Genomic DNA, 18,749 nt, shown 5'->3' with positions numbered 1-18,749 from the left:
TGTTTTTTCAATTTTCAAATGCAATCCTGAACAAGGATCATACTTGACTTTGCCAATTGTGATACAATTCCTTAAAGGTCTTACCAATACTTTCCCCCTGGTTCCTTCTATTGTGCCAGCCTGGATTTACATCTTGTCTTGACTTATCTGATGGGAGCTAGTTTTGAGCCTTTGCCTTGTTGCCGGCTCAGGCTCCAAACATAGAAAACTGTATTTTTGGTGCTGATTACTTCCACTTGTAGGGTTAGCAAATTGTAAGCTCTTTCCTGCAAACCTATCAAGGTTTCTTCTAAAGACAAGGTGATGCTCAGAGTGTGCCCAACCTTTCTTCCTGAGGTAGTCTATGAGTTTCACATGGCCCAAAAAAATGTACCTGTCAGTGTTTTTCCCTCTTCCTCATCCATCCAAAGAGGAAGATATTCTGTACAACTAGATTCAAAGAGGGTGTTACATCACCGGAACAAGGCACTTGAAGACAGAGGACCAGCTTTTCTAAGAACACAGAGAGATGAGGCAAAGGGGTGACAAAACTATATCATATATCTAAGATGAGGAATCTATGGGAGGAACATCCGTCTAAAAGAATAGTACCGGAGGTAAGTAATTTGTTTTTCTCGGGAGGGATAATCACAATCAGAATTTACTACCCCAATGATTCATATCCTCGACAACTGTTCCTAGCCAATTGCATAAACCTTTGTTGTTTCCTTAACTAAAGCGCACATCACTAGCCTTGTAGCCCTGGTAGGCCAACAGCTCTGGGCTACAGGTGATGAAGATGATGCTTAGACCTCTTTATAGTTCATACTGTCCAGTAGGTGTTAATTGATTACGAAACTCTGCTCAATTAACTGGTTCAGTCCACATAAGGTCAGCTCTGTCCTGCAAAGTGACATATTTGGTATTCTACAAATCCAAGGTGCAGCTACAAACCAATCCTACCTTTGACATTTCATCTCAACCAACAATTAGTTCTTCCCGTTTTCTTTGACTCTCCGTCTACCCTTGGTGGAACGTTCATTGCATTCTTTAGATGAGGGCCTTGAAATATTATATAGCTCCTTCCAAACAATTTCGCCCAGCATCCTAGCTGTTTGTTGCACATGGTCCTACGGATGTGGGCTAGGGACTATCTAAGGCCTTCATTTCTGGATGGTTGGTTACCTGTCTGTATTTCGTACTGCCATTGCATAGGCAGCAGGCTTTCCTCTGGAGTGTCCCGATGTCCTACATCCGCAGAGCAGAGACCTAGAGATCAGTTCACACCTTCATAAGGTTCTACTGTATTGACAGAGACATCGCAGAGGACTCCGCCAGCTGTTCGCTTGAGAGGTGACCTGTCCTGAAGCTGAGCCTTCTCCGTCTTCCCTTTGGATTTTAATATTTATGTGGATACAACTTTTTAATCTATTCATACTCCATGTAGACCTATGAAAGATCCAATGCTCCATGCTCCATACAGTCACATGTGACCCTCCCTCCTACACTGCTTAATTCTCTGCTTGGTTCATCTTGATATTTTCACGCATGCTATGCTAATCTGTAGTGGGCTTCTGGAGTAGAAGCTGAGGTACATGCTGCTCATTGGCTGCAGTGCACGATAACCCAAAATGATTCTGAGAGAACAGTAAAGTGATTACATTTTGGATATTCAAAGAAAAACTGGTCTCTTTTACTGAGCATTCAAAGCCTGATGACGGGGAATATTCAAACAGAAAGATCCAATGATGGAGAACAGGAGTTACAGGTAAGTAACATTCCTTTTCAGCATTGTACTAGTGCCTTTGATAAATTGTGGAAATTAAAAAAATGAGCATATTTGCTTGCTTACATCATGGTGAGCTTTCTAATCTTTATCCACCAATGCTCCGTACATGTATGTTCCTGAAAGAGGTGCTCTGGTGAGCATTTTGGTGGTGAAATGATAGACAGCATCTTTAATAACTGCATTGGCCACATGTAGGACATAATTTGGGACCAAAATAGTGGCGGGATATGTCCATGACATGACTTTTGGAGCACTAAAACAAAGTAATATGCCCATATGTTGCTCTCAAGGACAGTACACTGTTCTGGCTCACAGGTAGTACTTTAGCACCATGATTAGTTTTGGCTTTTCTGTAGCTCTTTAGCGCCATCTAGTTAGACTACGTAGTTTTGGCCTTCAGGTGACATTTTAGCCTTGCCATTAACTTTGCCTGAAGGCGGTGCTTTAGGAACACCATTATTTTAGCTTGAGTGGTTTGTGTTACAGATGGCCTCAATAACACAACAACTCTCGAAGACAGTTCAAGGGTTGTTATTAGAGAAATTGCAAAGGGGCTCCTTAGGGGCCATCCCTCTCTCCCCCTCTCTCCCTTATCTAGTCCAGGCATTTCCTTTCCTAGTCAAGGCATCCCTCAACCCCAAGACAGTCTGTAGAGATTGGTAATCACTACTTCCTACATTTCTACCTAAATACTCCTGATGATCTGAGGGCAAATGCTATTACTATCTAAATCCCTCTTGGAACAATTAGGTAAATTCTAACCTAGAACCCACAGTATAATTTGTACAAGAAGTGGTGCTTCAATGGATTGCCATTCTCCCACTGATTCCTCAACTGATAGATATCCCATCCAGCTTCGCTGCTTCGGAAATATTTTTGACAGGGGGCGTCTTGGACCTCGACTGTCGATCGTCGATCCGTCTTGCTCGATTGTCGGTTCTGGGCGTCAGGCGTTGTATAGATACTCTGTCACTATGGCCTACGCCCCAGTTCCTTTTTTCCATGCGCTTGACACGCTGCTTAGGAAAACGGTGGAGTATTCAACTGTATAATCAATGTTTTCATCAGAAAATCTTTTTCCTCGACGCAAGATGTCCGTTGCCCTGGTTTCGGGATTGAAGCAATGTACCGATTGCCACACCAAAATGCCTGTAACCGACTCCCATGAGTTATGCCTCTGGTGCCTCGGCACAGAACTTGACACAGAAGGGTGTGAGTTGTGTGCCAAAATGCAACCGAACTCTTTGGGCAATCAGGCTGCAAAGCTCACTCCCGGCCGCCCACCTTCTACATCTCCAGCGCAGTCGATGGTCCGGTCCTTGGAGGCTGAGACCAAGGGGGTTTCCCCTGAAAAAGAACATTGGCGAGAGGAAAAAACTGTCCCATTCGTCCCGCAAGAAGAGGCGTCGCTGCCATTGTCAGGACTCTGATTTGTTGACGGAAGGAGGTAAGCCGCTCGCTGGGCCTACCACTCGACGAGTGGGAGGATTTCACATTCTCCATGCTAGACATGTTTAGGAGACATGCCGCTGCAGGTCGTGTGTGACCCCCCCAAGCAGCAGGCCTCGTAGCCAAGAGCGGCGCTCAGTGTTACCGACCCCTCACGAGCCCCAGTGCGAATGCCATCAACGTCAGGAAAACCTTCGAGCTTGACGCCAAAGAAGTCATCGAGGCCCTCGATGCCTGGTCCTTCCCCCCGCATTTCAAGGTGCCAGTGTCCCGGCATTTCAGCCTCGGTCGACGTCGACAGCCACACTATCAGCGCCAAAGGACAAACCCTTGGCGCCAACGCTCGGTGAGAAATCTTTCGCCCCTCTCTCAGGCTCTCATTTTCGACACCAATGACGCGGACGACCAGGGAGATTTTGAGTCCGTTTTCACGGGAACAGGTGGCGTCGACTATTTCCACGACCAGACTCAACTTCTGGAACTAGCACAGGGGCTTCACAAGGCAGTTGGTTTGGACACTTCGCAGACCCGGAGTTCCAGCAAAGCCAGCCCTGTACACAAAACCATGCCAGGTTAGGGCATTGGTGGAAAGGTTGATTGACACTTTGGGTTTGATGCCATGGCCAAAAAGGTTTTTACATCAAGCAGCATGGTTTTCAAAGCAACAATCGCGGCTAGTGGCTTTGCCAAATACTCCTTCGGTCTCTGGACGGCAGTGGAAAATGCTGCGCAGTACATCCCTGTGGAGATGTGCAAGGGCTTCTTACAGCTGGTGGAGGATGGGAAAGAAGTGGCCAGGCAGTTACTGCGAACTGGCCTGGTTGTGGCTGACTGCGTGAGCCATTCGAAGGCATCGGCTATAATGCTGAGGAGGCAGGCCTATTTGAAGTCTTCAGGCTTTTCACCTAGTGTCCAAAACAAGTTACTGGACATGCCCTTCGAGGGCAAATACCTGTTCGGCCAGAAAGCCAATGAATCCTTAGAGAAATTTAAGGAATCAAAAATCGCTGCAAGATCATTAGCCTTGGCTGCGGAGCCGGCCAAACCTGCCTTCGGCTTTGCCTCCGGGGCCAGAGGCTATAGGTGGATATGCACCATATGGCAGAAAAGCGCAGCTCCGACCAGCCAGGCCAGAGCATAAGCTTTTCTCACTCCCAGGAACGGGCACGGGGGGGTTCTAAGGGCCAAATAGCAGCAACAGTTGCAGGAGCAAACCAGCCTCCTAAGCCGCTTTAATTTCTCCTCCCACAGCTTACTGGTTGGTGGATGGTTGGCAGAGCATTGGCCCCGATGTCAGGAGATCACCTCTGATGTCTGGGCCCTACAGCTCGTTTGGTGGGATTACTGTCTGCCATTCTTAAGAAAACCACTGGACAGACCCCCATCGCCTTCAATCCAACTGGGACAGGAGCTCCAGGAAGAACTGAGAGCCCTGTTGTTGAAGGGTGCTGTGGACGAGGTACCGCCCGAGCAGAGAGGTATTCCAGGTACTTCGTGTTGCCCAAGAAGTGAGGCGGTCTCCGTCCCATTCTGGACCTCAGGGCCTTGAAAAGATTCCTGAGGAAGGACAAATTGAGGATGATGACGCTAAGAGAAATTCTCCACGCTCTAGAACTTCAGGACTGGCTGGTGTCAATAGATCTGCAGGACTCTTATTTCCATGTGCTGATTCATCGAAAGCACAGGAAGTTCCTGAGGTTTCTCATAGGGGGAGGAAGGATAGCTCAGGGTCAATGCGCTTACCTTGCAAGTGAAAAAACGCGGCAGCAGCATAGATTTGAATCCCGATCCCGCACTTAGAAACCACTGCTTTCTATTAAGCACGCTATATAAAAGAAAATTATAATATAATAATAGGGGACAAGTACTACCAGTGCAAGGTGCTTCCCTTTGGGCTGACCTCCGCTCCAAGAGTCTTATCAAAGCTCATGGTGGTAGTCGCGGCTCACCGCAGGAGAGCTGGGGTCCACATATTCCCATACCTGGGCGACTGGTTTATCCGAGGCAAGTCAGCAGGGCAGGTTTTTTCTCATCTGGAGGACACCTGCCTGCTACTGAACAGGCTGGGCTGCTCCCTGAACTTGAAGAAGTCCCATGTGATGCCTGTCCAAAGGCTCCAGTTTATCGGAGCAGTCCTAGAAACCTGGGTGAGGACAGAGTCAACAGCTTGGCACAGATGATCGACTTGTTCTGGAACCACGCCGGATTACCAGCGGCTTCCTTCCTCCGCCTCTTAGCTCTCATAGCCTCCTGTATTTTTATAGTGCTAGAGGCCAGGCTGCGCATGAGATCCCTACAGTGGCTCTTAGGGGATCAATGGTCACAGTACCTCAGGGCCATTTCGGATCCCCTCAAGGTGTCCTGCCAAGTGGGCAACAACCTCAACTGATGGGCAGACTGTGGTAGGGGAACCCTTATGGCCTCCTTGGCCTCCAACCCAAGTGGTCACGGATGCGTCTCTGAAGATTTGGGGTGCTCACTGCGAGGACTTGCAGGTGAACGGCCTTTGGTCAGCAACGGAAGCTAGGTGGCACATTAACAGGCTGGAGTTGCGAGCCATCGGGTTGGCCCTGAGGGCGTACGCTCCGTCTCTGGAGCGGAAGCATGTCCTGATTCTGATGGACATCACGGTGGCCATGTATTACCTGAACAAGCAAGTTGGCGTGCACTCCCGCCCCCTCTTCAGAGAGGCGATGCAGCAGTGGTTTTGGTCATTGTAGAACCAGATCTGAGTTTCGACAGTTCATCTGGCGGGGGCAGAGAACAGTTTACCGGAACAGGCAGAGCACAGTCTCACGTGAGTGGGAAGTGTGCCAGGAAATCCTAAAGGAGGTCTTCTCTCGCTGGGGAATGCCAACAGTGGACCCGTTTCCACTGAGTCTAACAGGAAGTGCAGGCAGTTTTGTTCAAAGAAATTCACAGCAAAGGGCACGCTAGGGGACGCGTTTCTTTTGGATTGGAACTTTTCTCTCCACTACGCCAGCTCTCCGATTCCCATGATCCCTTGGGTTCTCACGAGGCTCAAGAGGTTTTGAGCGGCCAAGATCCTGATCGCCCCAGACTGGGAGAGGAGAATATGGTACTCAGACCTCCTGGATCTTACCAACTGCCCACCTCTACGGTTGCCTCTGCAGCCAGATCTCTTAACCCAGTCGGAGGGCCTGGTGCTTCAACCAAGCCCAGAATCCCTCAACTTACATACTTGGCTCTTGAGAGGATGAGATATAATGACTGGGACCTCTCTGAGGATGTATTTGAGGTGTTGTTGGCTGCACGCTGTATACTGAACAGAGAGGATGCCCTATGTGCTGAAAAATTCAATAAATGTGTTACAGAAAGCGCATGCTGAGGACCAGAGAGTGTGTTCTTATTAAAAATATATCATTTTATTCTGTTACAATTTCATAAGATACATCATTTTTGAACAATTATAAGACAACAGTTCATTTTCAATCAACATATAGTTTTGTGTAAGTACATATTTGTGGAAACATTTCTCCTATGTGTATATCACTAACACACCATTCTACCATTCATCTCCACAATCAAATCTAGTTTGTATAGAGACATTATGTTGGACTGTCAAAGTAGGAATATTACTACTGTAAAAGTTATTTAGAACCACTCTCTGGTCCTCAGCATGCGCTTTCTGAAACAGAAACACATTTATTGAATTTTTCAGCACGTAGGGCATCCTCTCTGTTTAGTATATATTGAACTAACCCCAGATGCCCATGTAGGGGTCCACACCGTTATTTTTGGTTGGCTGCACGCAGACAATCTACAAGATCTTTGTATGTGTGCAGGTGGAGAAGATCTGAGGCATGGTGTAGGGAGCATGAGATTGACTCTATCTCTTGCCCCACCACTACAGTGATGGAGTTCCTTCTGTCACTGGCCTCAGCAGGCCTTCAGGTCACCACAGTCAAAGGATATTTGGCAGCCTTGTCTGTGTCCCAGAGGTCCCAGGATCAAGGTTCCTATTTTACCATCCCGGTAATGGCACAATTCCTGAAAGGCCTTGTAAATAAGTTTCTGCCAACTCCCTTTGTTGTCCCAGATTGGGATCTTAATCTGATTTTGAAATTTTTTATGGAAACTCCTTTTGTGAGCCCATGCACACTTTGTGGCTACTTTCTTTAAAGGCAGCTTTTTTAGTTGCCATAACATCCTCTAGGCGGAATAGTGAGTTGCAAGCCTTATGTTTAGAGTAAGACCTGGATTTCTCCCAAAGGTAGTGTCCGAATTTCATCTGTCGCAGTCCGTAGACCTGCCAGTATTCTATCCGCCACTGCACCCTTCTAAGGAAGAGGAGTGTTTCTATCGGCTAGATCGCAAGAGGACCATAAGCTTATACGTTGCAAGGACGTCTGAATTCAGCAAAACTGATCAACTCTTCGTAACCTTCTCTTTAGATCGGAACATTTTGGCAATAACGGAACAAACATTGTCCCATTGGATCATATTCTGCATAGCGGCGTGTTACCAATCCGCAGGCAGGGAGCTGTCGGCAGGCATCAGGGCGCACTCGACTAGAGGGGTCGCTGCGTCAACTGCGCTTCCTTGTTAGTGATATTTTTTATGAAGCAACACTTCATACCTTTACTAAACACTATAGTTTAGATGTTGCCCGCGTAGGTGATGATCGCTTTGGCAGGACGGTGCTGCAAAATCTAGTGGTATAACTTTCTGCCCGCCTCCTTTGCCCTACTGCTTTGGGAGTCTATCAGATGAGGAATCTACGGGAGAAAGGCAATACATTTAAGGAGATATTACTTACCGTACTGTTCTTTCTATGGATTCTTCTCCCACAAATTCCTCATCTCCCCTCCCGTCCGTCCCCGCCCAGAAAGTTGACGGTTGGTGTGCATCTTCTCTTCTGTCTTTCATGCCGCATGTTTGCTAAAAATATTTAAAACAAAACAAATATTTTCTGACGCTACTTATTGTGGGGTCTTCACAAGGTTTTTTTCCTTCTGTTGGAAACTTATTGTTGTTTTAACTTCTTATAGGCTTGTTAGCCTGTTATTATCTCTCTGTTTTCCTATGCATCATGGAGAGCTCTGGAAAACGGAGAAACTGAGGTGTGGGGCGTAGTAACGGAGTATATATACACGAAGCCTGACGTCACCTCCAGAGCCGATGATCGAGTAGTGAGCAAGTCGAGGTTCACTACGCCCTGTGAGGAACTCATGGTGACAGCAAGTAAGACGGACACAAGTGATCACAGTTCAAGGGTGTTTATTGAACAATGACTTTGGTATGCAGGTTGCAAAAACGCCTAATCTAAACCTAAATCTTAAGATTGGAGCAAGCGTCAACCATCAAATAAAAACAAAACTATTTCCAAACCTCACAACTAATACAAAAAGGGGTGTGGGATGATTCTCAGGAAAAGAAAGAAGTGTTCTCAAATAATATGTCAGGATGCAATAGCCTGGTCTTCCTTCTCATGTTTTTAACAAAGGGTAAGATGGGAGCTTAGAGCACAGTACAGTCTCTGGCTTCTCCAGCACGAGACGACAGTTCCAATGTCAGCTCTCAGGACACACTCTCGGGTTTTCCTAGCACGAGATGATAGTTCAGCTTTTAACCCTCAAGCTTTCAGTTATCAGGGCCCCATCAATGGCCAAGTCTCGTTTCCCTTGACAGTCTCTTGCTTTCGGAAACCTGACATGTTCAAACAACAAAACAAAAGTTCCTTTAACAAATGAAAAGTTTGTTCCAATGTTCGCTGGGTGATGGGTTCCCCCCTGGGTCCCTCTTCTGGGTGCTGACCCTTCTTGTATCGTATTCCACAAATATATCAAAGTTCCTTTATAAATCAACTTTCGGTGATAGCTTCACCTCTGGACCTCCCTCGGTCGGACTGGGAACCCTGTTCTCTTTATATTCTTGGGTGATGACTTCACCTCTAGATCTCCCTCGGTCAGGCACGGACCCCTCTTGCTTCTTGCAGGATTTCTCCTCCCTCAATTTCCCAATGTCTTTTTCTTGGGTGATGGCTTCACCCCTGGATCTCCCTCGGTTGTGCTGGGACTCCTCTTGACTTCCTTTATTCTTAAGTGTTACAGGATTCACTTCCCTTGCTTTCTCTCAATGTGGGATTCACGGCCCTTGCTTTCTCTCAATGTGGGATTCACTTCTCTTGCTTGCAAAGTGCTTGTATATCAAAGTCTTTCGATTCTACAGGGATTTTGCTCGACCCTCTGCATGATCACTTTGACCAATTTTGCTGGCCCTCCTTTGGCCTTCTGGTACTTGTAGTTTCTCTGATATGGGGTTCGACCACAGTCTCTCGAATTGGCACCCATGTGGTGCTGCTTCCCCTATGTAGCTGGTCTCCCCTTCACACTTTTAACAGTACATTCAAAGGTCATCAGCTTTGGTTCAAAAGTTGCCACTTTGCGATTCCTACTCAACACAGCCTGGTTCTTATCAGTTTTGCCCTCGACTCACCGGCTGTTATGAACTGCTTCACTGTTGCCTTTCTGGAGTCAAGGTCGGTACCACGGGCGCCAGAGCTTTCCTCACTCCTGTTTATCAGCATAGGTTTGCCCTGTGTACCGTTGATATCTGCTGCAGGACACTTGTGCTATTGTTTGCTGTCTTAGTATCGCTTCCATGAAGGTTCCGCGGGTCTGGGACGAAAAGGGCAAGGTCACTTCTCTCCTTGCCACCCTCTGGACTCCCTCTGCTTTTCTCCTTCTCTTGAACTTTTGCGTGGTAGCTGTCTTGTTGTGCTGTCTGCTGTAGTCTCCTTTCTCGTACTGTGCTCTCTGGCTCCACCTTTTATCCCTGTGGGGAAGGGAAAGGGTGGCCGGATGTGTGTGATTCTGATCAATTGCCTGACTTTGCCTGACCCTTGTATTGGGGCATGTCAGGTAAATGGTCTGGGTCTTAGTGCGTTGTCCTTTGTGTTGTGCGAAAGTGTTAGAGTTAGAAAGGGGGGAGCAGTGGTTTGGAATGTCCTCCTGATGACCCTATAGTTGCCGAGTTATGCAGCTTCAATTCCTCTAGGGGTAAGGTATCCAGACTTTACACCCTGTTGCAAACTAAGTCAAGCCCTCTGTTTGATAAACTGAAACACAGATGGGCGGAAGACTTGGGAGTGGAAATAACTGACCAACGCTGGAGTCTCATGTGTGCACGCAACCAAAACGTGTCCTTTAACTCCCGATTCAAGTTAATCCAGTTCGAAGTCCTGCACAGGTATCACCTCACTCCAATTAGGTTGCACTGCATGTCAAAGGAACACTCCCCCAGATGCCCTAGGTGCGGAACTGACAGTGCCACATACATACACGTGATCTGGTCCTATCCTAAACTGGCGCAGTTCTGGGAGGAGGCATGCTCTACCATGTCTGCTATTTTAGACCACACAATCGCCCCGACCCCAGTATTGTGTTTCTTCCATGACTTCCCCTACATGGGATGTGAATCCAAAAAACTGCCTGGCCTCTGTATGTTTGTTACTGTCCGCTGCATCTTTCTATGCGGGCTCAGCCCCGGTCCACCCTCACACACACAATGGCTTAGGGCGGTCACTTGGGCATCGGATATGGAGGAGACCTGGTCTAGTCAACAGCCAACACATTCTAGGCCCAGGAACATTTGGTTGACGTTTTGCTCCTATATGGCCTCCATATCTACACACTCTGATGTTGTATCCCCTGTTTCCACCTCTCCCGCCTCCACCACTGCCTGAAAATATTCCCCTCCCTTTTTGTTTTTTGTTGTTGTTTTTTTGTTTAGGTACCCAGTTTTTTCTCCTATGTTTGTGTGGCTCTTATGTTCCTAACTGTAAAGCAAATGCACACTGTCGAATCCGAATTCTGTGTACTGCACCTGTCAATGCCTATCTCTGTTGATCTGTCACCTTTCTCGTTGTTGTCAAGCTTTAAAAAAAAAACATCAAAAGACAATTCTGCTATCGAATCTCAAAACACACAATACAATTCATGTTTGCTTTACTATATAATTGGCTAGGTTTTTGTGATTTCAACATTTAAATATATACAGGAGAGATCAAATGGCCAGAAATAATGAAAGGTGTATTCTGTCACAATGCAGAAAGCTGCCGCATAGCAATGATTTCCATACAGTTTTTGCACACTTCGGCTGGATGTTGCATACATTTTACTCTCTTGCAAAGGAGAAAAGTCATTTTTACTCTCTTAAAATCACATTTACTCTCAATGTTTAAAAATAGAGAGTAAAATACTCCCACCTCCAAAATCTTATCTGGAGCACTGCCTTCCCCTATGTGAGGTCGATATGTCTGTTCTTTGGTCAGGTATTCTATGGTTAAAACTGGGCCGAGAACAGGGATGACAGGTGTCCATGCACTCTCGCATATTCTACTGATTGGGTTTCGTAGGTAGAGAGATAGCGGTTGTATCACTATGTTTGCAGTTACCTAGGAACTGGGTGTCAGGGATTATTTTCCCAGTCCCATACAGGCAAGTTTGAGGATATGCAAGTTTCTTGCCAGGATCTGTGGGGTAGAAAATCTCCAAACCAAGGTGGAGGCTCTTGTAAGAGTGTAGAGAAGATGGCAAAATCTAATCCCAGGATAACTTCCTCAGGGAGTCCTGGAATGATGGCTGATGGTATTTCACACGATTCACCCCTGATTTCAATGCTCACTGGAAATTTTGGGTGTACCTCGTTGTCTCATGTACACAAGTCACTCTGACCCGGGCTGCGTGATCTAGGTCTTTTGTGGTAACTAAATCGGCCTGTATAGCGGTCTGTTTTCTACCGGAGTCGATTAGGGCCTGTACCGGTTTCCCATTTACCCAAGCCTTTTCATATATGAACTCGGCAGGGGTGTGATATAAACAGATACTGAAGGTTTCTAACTCTTCCTCGGCTTCCTGCCACTCTTCTTCTTTCAAACAGCCTATCTCCATATGCTCCTCCTTTATGTTCTTGGGACAGTGTCTGCAGGAAAAACAGACCAGAGGGGATGGTTTGCTACCTTTTACTTCTTCTCTTCTACTTTCCTCTTTTGGCTTCGGGTCCATTTTTCTAATTTCTATTCTTTCCCTCTGTACCCCTGCCTTGCTCTTGTATGTGCTCTTGTATGATCCCCCTGGTTTGTCTATTCCTTGGGGTTGAGGTCGATGGATGAATTTATGATCTCTTCGATCCTCCCACCAATGGACTAGGTGAAAACGTTTAGCCGCATCCAAGTGGTTTTGTGCCATCCCAGTGATCATGGCTAGAGTAGGCCGATGTAATTGGGGGACGGCTTTTTGCAAAAAAGAGGGTAAGAAGTTGGTAAATTGTTCTACAGTGATCATCTCGTTCAGTTCATCTAGAGTCTTATTACTCGTCCATAGGGCTACAGTGTTTTTAATTTGTTCGCCCATTTCTAAAGGGATTTCTCCAGGGTTTAACCTGATGGCTTGTAATTTCTGCCGATATAAATTGCAGGTTTGTCCTACTCTTTTCAATAAGCCTTGCTTGATGGATAGGAAGGAGGCTCCTTGTGTAAGGTTGAGTAATCAGTAGGAGGTTTGCAGTTCCCCTTTTAGTAGAGGTCCCAGATAATATCTTTTAAGTTTCTCTTTCCAACCCAATTGTTCAGCTAAGCGTTCGAAGTTTAGAACCAAAATTCCCAAATCTTTGCCTTCAAGATAGGGTTGAAGTATGCCCTGGGGTAGGAAAGGTCTTGCCTGCAACTCAATTAGTTTGGTTAAATTGTCTTGGAGTCTGTATTCAGCCTGTATCTGGTGGGCCACTAGTTGGGCAATGATATTGGTCAGATCAGCCATTTCTTCCAAAGGTGTAATGGTTTCCCCTGAGGTGTCTGAATCAGAGAAGAAACAATTCTCGATTCCTTGAGACAAGGTCTCAAAATCTTCAGAGTCCTCCGATTCTGGGTCTGCTGAAGGAGTGGACCAGGATAAACTAGTTTGCAACCCAGAGGGTCCCACTACTGATGAAAACTGACTACACTGAAAAAGAAAGGGTTCAAGGGGAGGGGGAATCGAGACACTGGGTCTATTGAAAGAGAAAACCGATTGAATTTAGAGAATGATCTGGTCTCAATGTTGTAGGTTATGATGAGAGAGAGGAAGGGTATCTAGTAAGACTTGTGTCTTGAAAAACAGATCATGTTGTCCAGATGGAATATTTAACTGAGAGGATATTTAAACCCTTGCCAAACCTCACACCTAATACAAAAAGGGGTGTGGGATGATTCTCAAGAAAAGTAAAGCAGTGTTCTCAAATAATATGTCAGGATCAAATAGCCTGGGTCTTCCTTCCCCCACATTTTTAATACAGGGTAGGATGGAGGCTTGGAGCACAGTACAGTCTTTGGCTTCTACAGCATGAGACAACCATTCCAATGGCAGCTCTCAGGAAACACTCTTGGGTTTTCCTAGCACAAGATGATAGTTCAGCTTTTAACCCTCAAGCTTTTAGTTATCAGGGCCACTGATGGCCAAGTCTTTTTTGACTTGAAAGTCTCTTGCCTTCGAGGACCTGAGGTGTTCAAACAACAAAACAAAAGTTCCTTTAACAAATGAAAAGTTTGTTCCAATGTTCGCTTGGTGATGGGTTGACCCAGCGGTCCCCTTCTTCTGGGCGCTGACCCTTCTCAATTGTTCATCACAGTTTCACATAGGGTGATAGCTTCACCCTTGGGTCCCGCTCTTCTGGGCGCTGACTATTCTTGTATCGTATTCCAAAAATAAATAAAAGTTCCTTTATCAATCAAAATCAACTTTGGGTGATCGCTTCACCCCTGGATCTCCCTCGGTCGGGCTCAGAACCCTCTTCTTTTTATATTCTTGGGTGATGGCTTCACCCCAGAACTCCCTCAGTCGGGCTCTGACCCCTCTTGCCTCTTTATCGTCTCGGGTGATGGCTTGACTTCTGGATCTAAAATGAAGTATGAAGGTGGGCACTGCAATACTGCTCATATGTCCAAAAAATATGTATTATTTCTTATAAGAATAAAAAAACTTTAGCCTGGGGCTACCAGTTATAAGGAGGTCCTATGGCATAAGGACCAAATAGTAATGAGCAAAAAGATAGAGTTGATCTACTATATCAACAACTAGTGCTCTCAGTTGGCCCTAAGGAGGGCTGCACTTTTAAAGAATCCAATACGTGACCTTTTGTTAAAGTATTGGCAATCAATTATCACCATCAACGGTAATTCGTTCCAGGAAATGTTTATTCACATCCCTTTTGCGAAGCTTTTTATAGGAATATTATTGTAGTATCATATTCACTGAGGCTGTGCCAAAATTAGTTTAGATTGCATGTACAGATGCCAATGCATTTCGGTTACAAAAACCTTCATCAGGGCGGTACATTCATTCTGTTATCAATTAACATTTACACGTTTTTCATAATTATAAACCATTAAGTGACCACATTGTTACAATTGAAAAATGTTTTTCCACATACCATTTCCCAGTGTCCAAAATGATGATAACATAAAAAAAGGGGAAAGAGAAAAGAACAACAAACTAATTGTCAATGACTTTGTGTACATTAGTTCTAGCTGATAAGCAAAAAATGTGAGAATAGATCTCATACCTTAAGTATCTAACGTTTCTCCACCTTGTGTGAGAAGCAACAAATTGCAGTGCGGGCTCCTGTAAAACCCACAGGAAAGCTCATCAGTAACATACAATTGAAATTATAAGCCGTAAATGCAAAGAGAGCAGAACCTGCCTTACCAGACGAAAAATGCTGCGTCAATGGAAGCCGTGTTCGCACAAGCACGCGCGCGAGTGTTAGTTTCAGTATTTAAATGTTCCCATGGTGACCAAACGGCGTTGTGTCGAGGCACGTACGCCTTGGGTCCCAACCCCGTGACATCACGGAGGGCGGGACTATCACCGTGGAGAAACACTATAATCTAAACATGGATTGCTCGTTGTTGAGCAGCTTCTGCTCGAAGAAAAAATGTAATTCAAAGCAGGTACATTGAGGTACGGCTTCTGCTTGAGAAAAAGTGATTTAAAGCAGGCACGCTGGTAAAGAAACCATGATGAGGAAACTGTCTACCGGCAGAGCAGATAAATAGATTCGTGCCTTAAAACCTCTTTAAATATACTGAATGATACATGGAGATGAACACATGTTTAAATCGCACATGTTAAAGCTGAATATGACAATAGTGACCCTGATCTGTGTGTCTTCCAAAAAAATGACTCAAAATGACATAACGATACAATATACACAGGACACTGGAGGTACAAAGCAGAACAGGGACTCCCCTGGTGCGTAATGAATCACCCTCAAGGGGCGTGTCACAATGGTCAATGTCTCTATTTTCAAGTAATTAACAATGCTAATTCGTAACAGTCTTATATCAACATGTAATGTTCAAATGTCATTCAAAAACTCAAAAATTGATTAAAAAAGGGTATTGGCCATACCCTTGATACCATGGGAAAGTGGCTGTAAATCATCACAAGTAGCAAATTGTTTGTAGTTGATCATCACAAGTAGCAAACCCTAGATGTAGTAAAACAGTGGATGTTAATAATTACAAGTAGCACATGTAATTTATTTCTTCATTGATGCCCTTCGGTGCCAAGGTGCCCAAACGATCAATCCAAAACGTTTTGCGTTGATCAAGTCTTTTTTGTAGGTTTTCATGTTTGTTATACCTCTGAACCACTTCCAGAGTCACAAATTTAATCTGTGCCGCACTGTGATGTTTCTCGCACCAATGTCTTGATATCGCTGAGGTGGCTGACCGGTTTCTGATGCAAGATCGATGTTCATTCCATCGAGTTTTGGCAGTACGTTGTGTTTGTCCAACATAGAAAAATCCACATGGGCATTTGATCCCATATATAATGTTTTGGGTGTCACATGTAGCATAATCCTTAAGTTTAATTTTATCTCCAGAATGGGGATGGTTGATAGTGGATCCCTTTATGATGTAGTTGCAGTTACTGCAATTGAGGCACAGGAATGTGCCAATGCGGTCTGTGATTTTCTTCTTACCGGCTGGTTTGGTTTTCACTAACTTGTCTTTAAAATTTTGACTGCGTTGATAAGCAAATGTTGGAAGTTCTTTGAATAAATGTTCTATTCTTTGATCGCAAGTTATTGTGTTCCAATTCTTTTTGATTATTGTTTTAATCCGACTGCTTTGTCTTGAATACTTGGATACAAAGACCAATGGGGGGTGTGGATTCTTTTTTGGTCTGAGGTTTCAAGAATTCTTTTCTGTCTTTTGTAGCTGTGCGTAGAGTTGCTTCTTCTATTTCAGCCTGAGAATACCCTCTCTCCAAGACTCCTGGATCTCCCTCGGTCGGGCTCGGACCCCTCTCGACTTCCTTTCACTTTATTCTCAAGTGTTACGGGATTCACTTCCCTTGCTTTCTGTGAATGCGGGATTCATGTCCCTTGCTTTCTCTCAATGTGGGATTCACTTCCTTTGCTTTCAAAGTGCTTGTAGATCAAAATCTTTTGATTATACAGGGATGTTGCTAGACCCTCTGTATGACCACTTTGACCTATTTTGCTGGCCCTTCTACGGCCTTCTGGTACTTGTAGTTTCTCTCATAGGGGGCTCGACCAGTGTCTCTCAAGTTTGCACCCACGTGGTGCCGCTTTCCCTCTGTAGCTGGTCTCCCCTTCACACTTTTAACAATTCATTGAAAGTTCATCAGCTTTGGTTCAAAAGTTGCCACTTTGCTATTCCTACTCAACACAGCCCGGTTCTTATCAGTTCTCCCCTCGACTCACTGGCTGTGGTGAACCGCTTGGCTGTTGCCTTTCTGGAGTCAAGGCCGGTACCACAGGCGCAGGAGCTTTCCTCGCTCCTGCTTATCGGCATAGGTTTGGCCCATGTACCTTTGACATCTGCTGCAGTACACTTCTGCTGTTTTTGCGGTTTTAGGCTCGCTTCCATGAAGGCTCTGCGGGTCTGGGACGAAAGGGGCAATGTCACTTCTCTCCTCGTCACCCTCTCGACTCCCTTGACTTTTCTCCTTCTCTTGAACTGCCGCATGGTAGCCATCTCATTGTGCTGCCTGCTATACTCGCCTTTCTCGTACTGTGCTCTCTGGCTCCACCTTTTATCCCTGTGGGAAAGGGAAAGGGCCATCAGGTGTGTGTGATTCTGATCAATTGCCTGTCTTTGCCTGACCCTTGTATTGGGACATATCAGGTAAACGGTTCGGGTGTTAGCTGTCCTTTGTGTTGTGCAAAAGTGTAAGAGTTAGAAGTGGTTTGGAATGGCCTCTGTAAGAGGATGGGGAAGAGGTGTAACAGGAAGGGGGATACTGCATCTCACCCGTCGGCCTCTCACTCCCTGAGGATCCCCCCTCCATGTGATCCTCCCTCACTGGTCCACCCCTAGGAACTGGATGCAATAGCGATGGCCGTGTCCTGGGCATATGGAAGGCAGATTCTCAAGCTTTAGACAGGGAGACACATTTAGGTTTCTCACAGCCCCCTGTTGAAAATGTTTCCGAAGCAGCTAAGCTGGATGGGATATCTATCGGATGAGGAATCTGCAGGAGACAAATCCATAGAAAGAACATTACTGTAAGTAATTTCTCCTTTCCAGACACTAGGACCCCACTTTGGTCCTTTCCTTTCATACTCCTTGCCCTGAGGTTCTACCCTTTCTCTCCCTACCTTTTACTCTCCTCTCCTTCCTCCTTTTCTTCTTAGCATCCCACTCTATCTCTCTTCCCTTCTGTCCCTCTGATGTTCTCTCACTATGTCTTCTCTCCTCTCTACCGCTACTCTTCTCCCCTCTTGTCCTCACCCCCCTCTTCTTCTCACCCCTCCTCTTCTCCTCACCCCTCTCTACATGACCTCTACACTCCCATCTTCAAACTACTGCTACTCTTCCTCTCTCTGCACTACTACTACTCTCCAGGTTCCACATTGCCAATAGTCTCCCCTCTCCACACTAGTACTCTCTCCTATCCACACTACTACTCTACTCTCCACCCACATTTCTCTCACAATCCTCATTCTTTCACTATCCCAGCCACCTTCTCATTCACCACTTACTCTGCAAGTCTCACTCCCTCTTTAGATGTACACTCATAGCCAAGAGTTCTCTAACTAAATACTGAAACTTGCACCTACCTTCAGCAATCTTTCTCAACTCTCTTCTGCACTGCCATTCCTCTGCTTAGTCTTTTGGTCCTCTTTCTCCTCCCTTTACCTCACCCAAACGACCCACAGCTTTTTCTCCCCCTTCACCTCCATCGACTTGCATCCTTATCTGGTTCCCCAGGCCTACCATTGTCTTTCTTCCCACCAGGGATGGGATTGAGGTATGCAAAGACATAAGGGGTATTAAATACTCCTCTCTTGGATCAGCAGATATTAGATAATGGTGGCCCACTATCAACACAAAGAGTGACTTAAGGTTCTCAGCATTATGGTTAGTGCATTGCGTTGCAGACCGTTGTGCAACCTTGTTGCAGGAAAGCTGAATGTCTCTGACACATGGAGCGCTGGTGCCGCAGCTTCACTTTGCAGACCGCCCAACAGCCCCATTGCAGTTAAACTGAATGTCTAT

At 45.7% G+C, this 18,749-nt stretch overlaps 1 protein-coding gene across 1 annotated transcript in view; it reads left to right on the top strand.

Moving 5' to 3' along the window:
- DNAH12 (dynein axonemal heavy chain 12) overlaps positions 1–18,749 on the top strand; it is a 3,791,933-nt gene that overhangs the window by 3,254,279 nt on the left and 518,905 nt on the right. The gene's annotated exons all lie outside the window — the stretch shown is intronic.

Source organism: Ambystoma mexicanum, chromosome 2p, assembly GCF_040938575.1.
Source record: "Ambystoma mexicanum isolate Mex_15411 chromosome 2p, UKY_AmexF1_1, whole genome shotgun sequence".
Taxonomy (NCBI): domain Eukaryota; kingdom Metazoa; phylum Chordata; class Amphibia; order Caudata; family Ambystomatidae; genus Ambystoma; species Ambystoma mexicanum.
The sequence above is the reverse complement of the archived record's forward strand: the minus strand, read 5'-3'. Positions and strand labels throughout refer to the sequence as shown.